Below are 11,986 nucleotides of genomic sequence, written 5' to 3'. Positions count from 1 at the left end.
CAGCCCCTGGCTGGGGCGCCCCGGCCCGGCTCCGCAGGAGGCTGCTGAGCGGAGACGGAGAGCACCGCAGGGGCTTTTCCAGCCCGCGCAGGGTCCCTCTGCGCCTCCGCTTCCTTCCTGCTTCTTGGCACCGCCCAGAACCCGCCGATCTCCTCTGTGCAGGCAGCCCCGAGGGCAGACACCCTCTAACCGCCCCTGTGCAGCCCCCATCTACCAACGGGGCGCCCCTCTAGCTCCCCGGGGCTCCCCAGCGCTGCGGTGAACCAACCCCCCCAGCCCCTGCGCTCTGGGCCGGGTTGTCGGCCCTGTGCAGCGCGGAAATGGAGCTGTGTAACTTGTTCAAGGTCAAGCACCGAGTGAGAGCTGGGAATTGAACCCAGGAGTCCTGGTGCCCCCTCCCCGCACTCCTTTCTGTCAGACTCGCTCCCAGAGCTGGGCATGGAACTCAGGAGTCCCTTGCTCGGGAGGGGCACCAGGACTCCTGGGTTCAATTCCCAGCTCTCACTCGCTGCCTGACCTTGAGCAAATTACTAGATTATACTGATTATATATTATATTGAACAAGTTACTAGATTAGATTACAGCACCTGCCAAGGAGGTTGGGGGATGCCAGGGGTCTGTGGGCCCCCCCGGGTAACACGTGGCTCCTGTTTGTCTTTCCAGCTGTTCCCTGGGACTCCCAGGGGTGCTGGGACTGGAAATCACACTGCACCTCTGGGCTTCCCCAAGACAGTGATGAAACCTAGTGAAATCCAGAGGCTCTGACCAGCCCATCTCACCAGCTTCAATGTCAGCTCTCAGGCAGCAGCCACTGATCCTGTCCTTCTGCACAGATCCCGCTCCAAATCAATTAACTCTGCACAGGTGCCAGCTAGAACCTCAGTTGCAACCGTGTATCATCCTCAGGCACTTCTCGCCAATAGGAGCTCAGGCCCCAAAAGAATCCAGCACCCACCCACGGGCATACGTAATGCACTGGCTTAATATGTGAGAGCGTGGCGCCCCCTAGCGGCCAGTACCGATAACAGCGTCTGCTAACAGAGTTAGCCCTTTAGCTCAAGCTATAGGGCCAGCTCTCTGGGGACTGCAGGTTCAATCCCTGCTCCTGTCAGGCCCAGTTTCATATGTGCTCTGTGAGGTAATTAACCTCCTAGTTACTGAGCTCAATTGTAATACTAAAGAAAACAAAGTGTGTCACTCTGGAGCACAGGACCCTTTCCAGGGGTGCTCCAGAGAGTGGGGAGCCAAAATTAGAGCCCCACGCTACACTGCCAGGGTTGCTGTCCTGAGGTGGGAATCTCATCTCTGACAGCAGGGGCTGCCCTTCAGCAAGAGGGGGAAGCAATGGAGTCCTGCTGCTATGACATCCCCTGTCCTGAGACAGCCCTGCTTTGGATCCCCTGGGAGGGGGGTCTGGACCACATGGCTGGCATGAACCCCACAAAGAGGAGCCAGGAACCTCAGAGAGGTTGGAGCCTGAGCTGAGCTCTGTAGGCTGAATTGAGTGGAGCTGCCCTCAGGGGGATCCCGATCTCCCCTACTGCCCAGCAAACTTGCTCCCATGGCCCCTGCGTGGGCTGTCTAGGGCTGAGCCTGGCAGTGCTGTGCTGGCTCCTGCTCCCAGGTAGCACACGCTCACCCATTTGGATGTGGCTAAGTGGTGTCTGGCTTCGGCTGCTGCTTTTGCCTCATGTTTAATTTAAGGCAGAAGCTGCAGCTGATAAAGAATTCATGCAGTGGCACCGAGGTCAGGGAAGGTGCCAAGGTTCCCACTGGCAGCAGCAGGCCACAGGGCTCCCTGCTATTGCCAGTGCCACACGCCCTGTCTCCTCCCTGCCTTGCTCCTCTGCTGTGCTCTAGCCTGGAGCTGCCGGGCAGAGGTATTCAGCCTGGTGGACACCCAGCCCTGGCCCCACCACTTCTGCTGGGGTATCGGGCTTGTCCATAGACAACAGGCTTTGTGCTGCTCATCCAAGCCACTTGCCCTTCCCCTCCTCTCTGAGCTCACTGCAGTCACAGCTTCAGATCCCATGATGTCCCGGCTCCCCCAGGCCTGGGCAGGTCCCAGTACCCAGCCCAGCCCCCCTAGCCCTGGGCAGGCCCCAGTGCCCAGCCCAGCCCCCCTAGCCCTGGGCAGGCCCCAGTGCCCAGCCTGGCTCCCCTTGCCCTGGGCAGGCCCTAATGCTCAACCCCAGCCTGGGCCTGGTGGGAGCTGACCCGCAGCACAGACTCACCCCATGGTACAAACAGCACAGTGGCTTCAAACTGACCATCACATTCACACTTGGATCGACATTCAACACTGACTGTCCTCCTACAAAGTGACACACATGGGCTCACTCTGGGGCTGACACACTCACTGGGGCTGACACACACAGTCACTGGGGCTGGCACACACACTCACTAGGGCTGACACACACACAGAGGAAAAGACCAACTCACTCTGGGGTCTCCTACAGGCAGCGCTGTCTGCCCTCCGGCAGCTGCACGCCCCATCCAGGTGAACCTGGGGACAGACACATTGGCCACCAAGACCAGCAGGGCCGAACCTCCCCATGAGCCAGCTCTCTGAGCCACTGGAGGCCCAGCCCTGCCCCAAAGCTGGAGGGGTTTGGTCCTGCCCACTCTGCCAGCAGCTCCCCATTCCCTCTCCAGTCAGGCATGCTCATTCTTGGCACTGCCTGCACACACACACACACGCACGCTGCACCTCTGTATTCATACACATGCTGCACTTGAACACACCTTCATATCACACACACACCCCAACACACTCATTCATCGAACAATCACTTAGTGTCTCTGCTTATCAGGCCTTCGCACTCCTATGCAGCATCTCCCTCCCCTGAGGGTCTCAGAGCACTGGGCAGGCAAATGCTAATGAGCTGTGTGCCTCATCCTCTTGGCTCGATGTGGGAACCCCTCTGTGCCTCAGTTTCCCCTCTGTGGTGGGGATAATGCCCCGAGGGCTGGGAAGGTAAATCCATTCATGTCTGCAGAGGCACTGAGCTCCCCACATGGAGATGCCAGTGTCCCATGCCTGCTGGGTGTGGGGTCTACGTGGCTCTGGGCTGGCTCTGACAGATGCCCCTGCATCTTCACCACGGTGCCCCACCACCGCCGCCCAGGCAGGTAGTGCCCACTGTGTGCCCGGCCTTAACCATTCCGGGGGGGGCTGGCTGCCCCTGTTAAAAGCTGGCCAGCGGCTCCTTTACTGCTGCAGCGATCCAGGCTTCATGGCCTTTTCCCAGTGAAAGCGGAGTCCCGGGGGCCCGTGGGGCAGGGGTGGGGGCAGGACAGAATGGGACTGTCATGGGAAAATAAAGACATCCTGTTCCAAACAAACTGTGGTCCTGGCCTGAGCCATTGCATCGAGGACGGGGGGAGCCAGGCAGAGTGGAACGGCCCTGAGCTGCTCAGTGCAGATTAATGAAGCTTTTCAAAGTTTCATTAGCAGGAAATCGGTCTTGATCGCCCAGGGATTGGAGCATTAATCAGGGCAGCCAGAGTTTGCTCTGCGCAGTTCTCCCCAGTGCCAGCAGAGCACTGGGCGGGAGCTGAAGCCAGGCCCTTCTCGGGGATGCTTATCTCCTGATGCAAATTGCAGCTGGAACATGGCTTGTGGGGGTGTCTCCACCACCAGGATGGGGCAGCTCCACCCCTACTGTTCCTCCAGCCTGGCCCAGCCCTGCCTGGGGAGGGAGAGCTCAGTCCATGTAGTGGTGCATCTCTGGTGCAAGCACTAGGAGCCAGACTGGCCGCCCCCAGATCATTCCGAACGGGCTCCCAACGAGCCCGTGCCGGGTGCTTTCATCACAACTGCCCCGGCCTGGATTCAAAAAGGGAAATGAGAGGGGAAGGGCTCCGTACTCACAGGGATTGTCAGGAGATCCCAGCAGACACCTAGTGTGCTGAGCGCCTTTGGAAATCTGCCCACTCCCTCTCCTTCCTTCATTCCCTGGTCTAGATGACAATGGAGTGTCTGGGGTGGGTGCATGTGAGACAGACAGAGTGCTGCCCCCTAGTGAATGGAGTTGGAATTGCCCCCACCTTGTATCATGGCCCCACACTGATTCTCCGTAGCCCAGGGCAGGGCCTGTGCTAGGGGAGCAGGAGTGTCTGTTCTCCAGCCCTGTTGCAGCTGCAACATTCCCCTTGCCTTGCTGTGCCACACCGGGACAGCCCTGAGGGCCACAGATTGGTTCCAGTCTCTCCGTGTTCCTGCATGGCCAGGACCTAAGCACCATGGCCCATTCCCACCCCCTGAGCCTGAAGCCCTTGGTGTAAACCTGAGATTCCCCAGAGCATGGAGTTCACACTGCGGGCCCAGAGAGCAGGGCTTCAGCTCAGAGATCTCTGGGGGAGCACCAGTGCCCAGCCTCAGCCTGGCTCCCCCTACCCTGTGTAGGCCCCGGTGCCTGGCCACAGCCTGGCTTCCCTGCCCTGGGCAGGCCCTGATGACCAATCCCAGCCTGGCTCCCCCTTCCCTGGGCAGGTCCCAGTGCCCGGCCCAGCCTGGTCTGGTGGAACTGAACCAGTCTATCCTCAATCCTGAGCGGCAAAGGGAGTTCCTGGAGTTTCACACTCCCTGAGCTGAGAGCAATGGAAGGGCAGTGCCAGTGGATGCTGGGGTCTGCCAGGGGCAGGAGGCTGGGTCTAGCCTGCTGGGATGGGGGCACTGAAAACCCGTGAGTGGAGACAGCCAAACACCTCCCTCTCAGACTGCCAGCATTGGCCTGGCACTTCCCCCAGTCCAGCTTCCCACAAGGGTCTGTGACTGGGGAGTGCCCAGGGGACAGGCAGGGCTGACTTCTCAGCCCTAGGACATTAAGGTAATGGGTGTCGGGCAAGGGTTTCCACCCGTCAGGCTGGGCTGAGTGTGAGTGGGAGGCTGCAAGCCCCAGAGAGTGTGTGTCAGCCCCAGAGAGTGTGTGAGTGAGCCCCAGTGTGTGTGTCAGCCCCAGAGAGTGTGTGTCAGCCCCAGAGAGTGTGTGTGAGCCCCGGTGTGTGTCAGTCCCAGAGAGTGTGTGTGAGCCCCAGTGTGTGTGTCAGCCCCAGAGAGTGTGTGAGTGAGCCCCAGTGTGTGTGTCAGTCCCAGAGAGTGTGTGTCAGCCCCTGTGTGTGTGTGTCAGCCCCAGAGAGTGTGTGTCAGTCCCAGAGAGTGTGTGAGCCCCAGAGAGTGTGTGAGTGAGCCCCAGTGTGTGTGTGTCAGTCCCAGAGAGTGTGTGTGAGCCCCGGTGTGTGTCAGTTCCAGAGAGTGTGTGAGCCCCAGTGTGTGTGTGTCAGCCCCAGAGTGTGTGTGTCAGCCCCAGAGAGTGTGTGTCAGCCCCTGTGTGTGTCAGTCCCAGAGAGTGTGTGTGAGCCCCGGTGTGTGTCAGTCCCAGAGAGTGTGTGTCAGCCCCTGTGTGTGTCAGTCCCAGAGTGTGTGTGTGAGCCCCGGTGTGTGTGTGTCAGCCCCAGAGTGTGTGTGTCAGTCCCAGAGAGTGTGTGTCAGCCCCTGTGTGTGTCAGCCCCAGAGAGTGTGTGTGAGCCCCGGTGTGTGTGTGTCAACCCCAGAGAGTGTGTGTCATCCCCGTGTGTGTCTGAGCCCCAGAGAGCATGTCAGTTTCAGAGTGTGTATGTGTGTGTGAGTATCAGCCCCAGAGAGTAGTGTGCGTGTGTGTGTGTGAATCCCAGAGTGTCTGTTTGAGTCCCAGAGAGTGCGTGTGTCAGTGTCAACCCCAGTGTGTTGCCTCTCAGGGGCCACCGAGGACACATACTGTCCCCATGTGCCCAAGGTCCTCTCCCTGGCTGCTCCCACTTCCCTTACCCTCCAGCTGATCCCCCCTCCCTTTACCCCACAGCTACTCCCTGCCACCCTTCCCTGCTGCTCCTGGCCTCCACTCCTTGAAGTTCAAAGTTCAAATTCCACCCAGGCTGTGAAATAAATCAATCCGAATCTGTCTGTGTGAATGCCGTTGGGGAGGGAGCAGAGTCCCGGCCTGCGGGGAGCCTGGGAGACAGCCCCCCACCCGCTCCCAGCCACACACCCCCAACCCACACCGTCGGTGAGCGGGCACCAGGGATGGGAGGGAGGGGCGGGGGGCAGCTAGGCTGAGGGGCTGGGATGGCACAGGGTCTCCGCCTGTGTTTCCATGCGTCAAGAAGGGACAGAGACAGAGAGTTGAAGTTAATGCCCCTCTTGATTCAGGGCCAGCAGGCAAGGTCCCCGGGTCTTTGCACCAATGGGGGTCCCAGGTGAGCCAGGGCCCCCTGGCTGGGCTCAGCCCTGCTCAGGAGAGTGAGAGGGACTGGGGCCAATGTGAGTGAACAGCGGGGAGACTGACAAGGCAGGTCTCTGGTTGGGAAAGGGGACTTTGAACAAGTGATTTCTGGGGAATCATGAGAGCTCCGCAGCTACCCCTGCCCCACCACAACTGGGGGAGCCACCCAGCCCCAGGCCTTCAGCCTCCTCCCTGCCCCCTCTGTCCCCCTCTGGGTGCCGATCTCTGCCTGGTGCTCCCAGCCCTGGACAGCTGCCCATTTCTAATGAACTTTGCCTTCTCCAGGCTGGCTAATCTCCCCCCACGCTGGGTTAACAATCCCCGCACGGGCCCCAGACTAACCCGGTTGGGGAGGGGACTGTGGGGACAGCTCCCCACAGCCAGGCAGGTCACCTTGGCTCCCAGAGCAGCCTGCTTCACCTTGACGAGGGGGACCAAGCACAACAGGCACCAAGAGGTTGGGCTCCTCCTGACTCCAGCAGGGCAGGGCAGGTCCAGCCCGAGAAGCAAAAACTGCCCCTGCTGGGCGGGCACAGAGCGTTGCACACACATTGCAGTGATGCTTGGCTTGGTCTAGGACGGGACTTGAAGCCAGGTCAGCCAGGCGAGTGCTCTACCCACTGGGCTAGTATGAATAAAGCAGCTGCTGCTGCCCCTCCTCCTTGGACAGTTTGCTGTGGAGCAAGGCACCTGCCTCTCTCATTCTCACCAGAAAGGCCGGAGGTGCCAGACGCCATGTGCAGGGCTCCCAGGTGACTGGCTAGCAGAGCTGGGCACCTCCCTGCAGCCAGGGCTTAGGTGCCTAGCTTGGTGAGGGGGCACGGCTTAGCTCACACCCCTTCGGTTGGCATCTCCCATTGACTGGCGTAGGTGGCTCTCCCCAGCATGTTGGAGTGTGGGTCGCAACAGTGTCAGGCGCCCCTCCCCCCCTTCAGTGTATGGGAGCCCTGGGCCCTAGCCCTGGCTGTGTGGGTCGCAGTGTCAGGCGCCCCTCCCCGCCCTTCAGTGTATGGGAGCCCTGGGCCCTAGCTCTGGCTGTGTGGGTCGCAACAGTGTCAGGCGCCCCTCCCACCCTTCAGTGTATGGGAGCCCTGGGCCCTAGCTCTGGCTGTGTGGGTCGCAGTGTCAGGCGCTCCTCCCCCACCCTTCAGTGTATGGGAGCCCAGACCCCTAGCTCTGGCTGTGTGGGTCGCAACAGTGTCAGGCGCCCCTCCCCCCCTTCAGTGTATGGGAGCCCTGGGCCCTAGCCCTGGCTGTGTGGGTCGCAGTGTCAGGCGCCCCTCCCCGCCCTTCAGTGTATGGGAGCCCAGACCCCTAGCTCTGGCTGTGTGGGTCGCAACAGTGTCAGGCGCCCCTCCCCCCCTTCAGTGTATGGGAGCCCTGGGCCCTAGCCCTGGCTGTGTGGGTCGCAACAGTGTCAGGCGCCGCTCCCCCCTTCAGTGTATGGGAGCCCTGAGCCCTAGCCCTGGCTGTGTGGGTCGCAGTGTCAGGCGCCCCTCCCCCCCCTTCAGTGTATGGGAGCCCAGATCCCTAGCTCTGGCTGTGTGGGTCACAACAGTGTCAGGCGCCGCTCCCCCCTTCAGTGTATGGGAGCCCAGACCCCTAGCTCTGACTGTGTGGGTCACAACAGTGTCAGGCGCCCCTCCCCCCCTTCAGTGTATGGGAGCCCAGACCCCTAGCTCTGGCTGTGTGGGTCGAAACAGTGTCAGGCGCCGCTCCCCCCTTTAGTGTATGGGAGCCCTGCCCCCTAGCTCTGGCTGTGTGGGTCGCAACAGTGTCAGGCGCCCCTCCCCCCCTTCAGTGTATGGGAGCCCTGGGCCCTAGCCCTGGCTGTGTGGGTCGCAGTGTCAGGCGCCCCTCCCCCCCTTCAGTGTATGGGAGCCCAGATCCCTAGCTCTGGCTGTGTGGGTCGCAACAGTGTCAGGCGCCCCTCCCCCCCTTCAGTGTATGGGAGCCCTGGGCCCTAGCCCTGGCTGTGTGGGTCGCAACAGTGTCAGGCGCCGCTCCCCCCTTCAGTGTATGGGAGCCCTGGGCCCTAGCTCTGGCTGTGTGGGTCGCAGTGTCAGGCGCCCCTCCCCCCCTTCAGTGTATGGGAGCCCAGACCCCTAGCTCTGGCTGTGTGGGTCGCAACAGTGTCAGGCGCCCCTCCCCCCCTGCAGTATATGGGTGCCCAGACCCCTAGCTCTGGCTGTGTGGGTCGCAACAGTGTCAGGCGCCCCTCCCCCCCTTCAGTGTATGGGAGCCCAGATCCCTAGCTCTGGCTGTGTGGGTCGCAACAGTGTCAGGAGCCCCTCCCCCCCTTCAGTGTATGGGAGCCCTGGGCCCTAGCCCTGGCTGTGTGGGTCGCAGTGTCAGGCGCCCCTCCCCCCCCTTCAGTGTATGGGAGCCCAGACCCCTAGCTCTGGCTGTGTGGGTCGCAACAGTGTCAGGCGCCCCTCCCCCCCTTCAGTGTATGGGAGCCCTGGGCCCTAGCCCTGGCTGTGTGGGTCGCAGTGTCAGGCGCCCCTCCCCCCCTTCAGTGTATGGGAGCCCAGACCCCTAGCTCTGGCTGTGTGGGTCGCAACAGTGTCAAGCGCCCCTCCCCCCCTGCAGTATATGGGAGCCCAGATCCCTAGCTCTGGCTGTGTGGGTCGCAACAGTGTCAGGCGCCCCTCCCCCCCTTCAGTGTATGGGAGCCCTGGGCCCTAGCCCTGGCTGTGTGGGTCACAGTGTCAGGCGCCGCTCCCCCCTTCAGTGTATGGGAGCCCAGACCCCTAGCTCTGGCTGTGTGGGTCGCAACAGTGTCAGGCGCCCCTCCCCCCCTTCAGTGTATGGCAGCCCAGACCCCTAGCTCTGGCTGTGTGGGTCGCAACAGTGTCAGGCGCCCCTCCCCCCCTTCAGTGTATGGGAGCCCAGATCCCTAGCTCTGGCTGTGTGGGTCGCAACAGTGTCAGGCGCCCCTCCCCCGCCTTCAGTGTATGGGAGCCCTGGGCCCTAGCCCTGGCTGTGTGGGTCGCAGTGTCAGGCGCCCCTCCCCCCCCTTCAGTGTATGGGAGCCCAGACCCCTAGCTCTGGCTGTGTGGGTCGCAGTGTCAGGCGCCCCTCCCCCCCCTTCAGTGTATGGGAGCCCAGACCCCTAGCTCTGGCTGTGTGGGTCGCAGTGTCAGGCGCCCCTCCCCCCCCTTCAGTGTATGGGAGCCCTGGGCCCTAGCTCTGGCTGTGTGGGTCGCAGTGTCAGGCGCCCCTCCCCCCCCCCTTCAGTGTATGGGAGCCCAGACCCCTAGCTCTGGCTGTGTGGGTCGCAACAGTGTCAGGCGCCCCTCCCCCCCTTCAGTGTATGGGAGCCCAGAGCCCTAGCTCTGGCTGTGTGAGTCGCAACAGTGTCAGGCGCCCCTCCCCCCCTTCAGTGTATGGGAGCCCAGATCCCTAGCTCTGGCTGTGTGGGTCGCAACAGTGTCAGGCGCCCCTCCCCCCCTTCAGTGTATGGGAGCCCAGAGCCCTAGCTCTGGCTGTGTGGGTCACAACAGTGTCAGGCGCCGCTCCCCCCCTTCAGTGTATAGGAGCCCAGACCCCTAGCTCTGGCTGTGTGGGTCGCAGTATCAGCCGCCTCTCCCCCGATTCAGTGCATGGGAGCCCAGACCCCTAGCTCTGGCTGTGTGGGTCGCAGTGTCAGCCGGCTCTCCCCTGCATTCAGTGTATGAAGAACAGGAGTACTTGTGGCACCTTAGAGACTAACAAATTTATTAGAGCCACAAGTACTCCTGTTCTTTTTGCAGATACAGACTAACATGGCTGCTACTCTGAAACCAACCATTCAGTGTATGGGAGCCCAGACCCCTAGCTCTGGCTGGGTGGGTCGCAGGGTGTTCCTGTGATTTGCTAGGTCCTTAAAAGTGAGTAGTGTCCCAGCTCAGCATCACAGCATCTCAGGCCCTCTGTGAAGCCAGCCCCTGCTCTCTTGGGGCTTCCTGCCCGTCTGTAAAGTGAGGAGCAAATGTCCCTACTCCCCAGGGGCTGAGAGGAGACAACCCATAAACCATTGTGATGGGACTTGGATATAGCAGTGAGCAGGACCAGCTATGTACTGAGAGAGCTAGATCACTAGGTAGATAGAGGGGTGTATGGGGACAGAAGGGTGTGTGTGTGGCGGGGGGAGATAGATGGGTGAGTATGGGGACAGAAGGGGGTGTATGGGGACAGACGGGTGTGTGTGTGGCGGGGGGGGATAGATGGGTGGGTATGGGGACAGAAGGGGGTGTATGGGGATAGCCAGAGGGGTGTATGGGGATTGATAGATGGGTGTATGGGGATAGCCAGAGGGGTGTATGGGGATAGAAGGGAGGGTATGGGGATAGCCAGAGGCGTGTATGGGGATAAATAGATGGGTGTATGGGGATAGATGGGGTTGTATGGGGATAGGCAGAGGGGTGTATGAGGGTAGATGGGGGTGTATGGGGATAGCCAGAGGGGTGTATGGGGATAGATAGATGGGTGTATGGGGATAGCCAGAGGGGTGTATGGGGATAGAAGGGAGGGTATGGGGATAGCCAGAGGGGTGTATGGGGATAGATAGATGGGTGTATGGGGATAGATGGGGTTGTATGGGGATAGGCAGAGGGGTGTATGGGGGTAGATGGGGGTGTATGGGGATAGCCAGAGGGGTGTATGGGGATAGATGAGGGTATCTGGGGATAGCCAGAGGGGTGTATGGGGATAGATGAGGGTGTCTGGGTGTAGAAGGGAGTGTCTGGGGATAGCCAGAGGAGTGTATGGGGATAGAAGGGGGGTATGGGGATAGCCAGAGGGGTGTATGGGGATAGAAGGGGGAGTATAGGGATAGCCAGAGTGGTGTATGGGGATAGATGAGGGTATCTGGGGATAGAAGGGAGTGTCTGGGGATAGCCAGAGGGGTGTCTGGGGATAGAAGGGGGTATGGGGATAGCCAGAGGGGTGTATGGGGGTAGTTGGGGGATAAAAGATGGATTCCCTGCAGAGCGTGCTCAGCTGTGGAAGGGGGAGCTGGCCGCTAGCCATGTTCATGCATTGGCAGCAGCGTTCCAGAGGCACAAACACACTGTGCACTGGGGCTGCACTGCAGAGGTGGAGGCAGAATGTGGGGCCGGTGCGGCTGCCAGAGGGTAACTGGGGGCAGAGAAATGCTGTAGCTGAGAGTGCTGCCCCCTGCTGGCAGGTCCTGCCTGTTCCGTAGCCCCCGTGGCGCGAGATGGCCCCCAAGAGGCCCGGTTCACTTGGTAGAAGATCCCCCATGGGTAGGTGACAGGCAGTGGGGCCATCTGACCGCTGCCATCTGCTGCCTCCCTCGCTGGCGTTAGCACAGTTCTGGTTACTCCTGGCCCAGCGGCCCAGAGAAAAGCTCCCCCTAAGGCTCTTTGGAGATTGGGGGATGGGCTCCGTGGCCCAGCTCCCAGGAACCCTGGTGAAGGCTGGGCACGGTCCTAATAGAACTTGATACGGGCTCTCCCCAAACCCACTTGACCAGGCTTTGAGAGATACAGCATCTGTGTGTGTGTGTCTGCATGAATCAGGAGTTATCCCACCACCCACCGCCGCAGTATCTGGGCACCTGCCACGTACAACCGACAGCAACAGCTAAGTTGTCATGTGACTGCACAATGCCTGCAGGAGCATAAACAAAGGGGAGGGGGGGGCTCTGTGACTGGGATCCATGGGGGGCCTGTCCCTGGGGAAGGGAGGGTGGAGGAGGAATGGGGCCCCAAGGATGG

This window comes from Eretmochelys imbricata, chromosome 24, assembly GCF_965152235.1.
Source record: "Eretmochelys imbricata isolate rEreImb1 chromosome 24, rEreImb1.hap1, whole genome shotgun sequence".
Taxonomy (NCBI): domain Eukaryota; kingdom Metazoa; phylum Chordata; order Testudines; family Cheloniidae; genus Eretmochelys; species Eretmochelys imbricata.
Note: the sequence above shows the minus strand (reverse complement) of the source record.